We start from the raw sequence: 2,500 nt of genomic DNA, 5'->3' as shown, positions 1-2,500 counted from the left end.
TGGGCTGATATAAGTCTATTGTTATAATTCAAATTTGAAGTATCTGTTTTGGAGTTGTTGCTGTTCTTGAAATATTTTATTTAATTGTTTATTGCTTTTCATATAATTTATTTATTTTCTTATTTCGTTTCCTCACTGGGGTATTTTTCCCTGTTGGAGCCCTGAGGCTCATAGCATCCTGCTTTTCCAACTAGGGTTGTAGCTTAGAAATACTACTACTACTACTACTAATGATAATAATAATAATAATAAATGATGGTTATGATGATGATGATGATGATGACGACGACTACTTCCTCTCCACCTACCCAAGGGACGGGGAGAGCTGAGTGTGGCCGAAAAGAATTTATAAAATTATATTCATAGCCTTACACTCGCTCTTTATTATATAGGGAAAATATTAAATTTGATAAAAAAGGTACTAAAACCTATGATGATTATATATTCAAATTTTATCTTTTAAATTTATTTTTCCTAAGAATATCTAAATCCTAAAAACAGAAAAGTATTCTGTCCGATAAAATGTGAGATAACGTTTTCTGACAAAATCCTGTATCTCTTTATATTTTTTAAATCAGTACATTCCCAGAATACATGATGTAGGACTAAAATACTGTCGCGCCTAGTGCCCTTGGGAACTGTTTCCTGAGGTGTGACAATTTGTTTTAGTTGTTTAAATTATTTGCCGATTCATTATTCCCAGATTTTGTCATTTTGTTGTTATGTAATGTTTCATTGTTGTTACATAGTTACATAGCCCTTAACGATGAGTTTATTGCTGAGTTTTAATAATTTATGTATTGCTGATTTAGCAACGGTCTCTGTATCATTACCAACAACTTCCAGGGAAGCCGGAATCTTATCATATTTCAATAACTACCCCTTGAGGATAGAATTTGTTAAGAATCTCTTTAAATTGTATTGTATATAATCTTAATTGAGGGCTTCATTGGAATAAATGACAAGCTTGATATTCTCCCTATCTTCAGTCGTTTCAGGAATGTCTATAGCTGGTAAAATTGCTAACAGTTCTGATAGAAATACTGAAGCTTCAATAAATTATGAGAGCCGACTAGTTTTTTTTCGAAAGATACTGCAACACAACCAGCACCCATTAAAGGTTTGGAGCCATCAGTATATATAGCATAGTGAGATCCTTTCCTTTGAATATTTTTCAACGTATGTTTTCTATGGTGACTGGGAGTATGGTTACAATTCTTCCATAAATGGAACATTAGATCATATTCTTGTTTTCTTAATTATTCAAGGTAGAGAAAAAAAGTAGTTGTAAAAGATTTATTTTGAAGTTTGTCGATCGTAGTAACCTATTCGCTCTAATCGGAAATGGCGGTTCTTGATTGTTTATCACTACGCCAGTTTGATGGAAAACTTTCTTTATTGGAGAATACGTGGATAGGATCTTCAATGCGCTTCTCTGTTACGAAATCCCGATGCAAGAAGAAGGGTGGTTTTCTGCTTTCACATGATACTATCATATTTGAGGAAGATCTAAAGGCTGCACTACAAAGTCTAAAACCTCAAGTGTATGTTGGATCAAAAGACTTCAAAGTAGCTTCAGATCCTGATCCATATATTGGGATACTATAATCTATTCTCGATAAGATTAATCTTTTATAGATCACCATTAGGTTTATAACATTATTACATTTAGATTTGATTTAAAGTTATATGCTTTACAATTGACGAAGATATCAAATATCAGTCACAAAGATTTGCCCTGATCTTGGGAGTAGATATAAGCCTCACTCACTATGTGATTTATTTCATGGTTTTGCTTCCATGTGCTTTTCTTACAAAACATTATTGCTTAAGTTTTTTTTTTTCCTGCAGAAAGTCTGAAATCATCAGCCGAAGTCGAAACTTGCATTTTTCGAGTGGCGTTGTTATAATTCTTTTCAGGGGATAAAGATTATTTGAAGAGTAGTATATTAGAAAGTTGTCATATTTATGGTACGTTGCACTCCCTGTGACATTTTGGTGGCTGTTATGAATTGTCGATACAAAATTAGTAAGAATCGGAATAAATGTTTTCTATACCAGTTGTGAATGTTCTTCCACGAATAAAAATTCTAATAATAATAGGATGATGTCACTGAAAACCATTTTGATGTAAGAATTTCAGTAGTGAATGCCATCAAGTAGCATCGTATGCCTTCTGAATGTCAAAGAAGTTGGCTTCTGTGATTTTCTTTTTTTCAAAACCTCTACGTTTATAATTATCCAAGGCGGATCGCTTTGTTTGTGAGGCAAATTGTGATTCTGATGAAACGTTGTTATGACGTAAACACCAATTCAGTCTATGATTTACCTTTTTTTTTCCCTCTGTAGTTTGCAAACGCAACTGATCAGTGAAATTGGTCTGTAATTTTTTGACCACTGGGATCGTTTTCTGGCTTAATTACTGATATTACCATAGCATATTTCCTGCCTTCGGAGATATATGTTTGGTCCAAAGATAACTATAAAACTCTGATAGATA

Source organism: Palaemon carinicauda, chromosome 4 (genome assembly GCF_036898095.1).
Source record: "Palaemon carinicauda isolate YSFRI2023 chromosome 4, ASM3689809v2, whole genome shotgun sequence".
Taxonomy (NCBI): Eukaryota; Metazoa; Arthropoda; class Malacostraca; order Decapoda; family Palaemonidae; genus Palaemon; species Palaemon carinicauda.
This window is presented reverse-complemented; position numbering follows the sequence as displayed.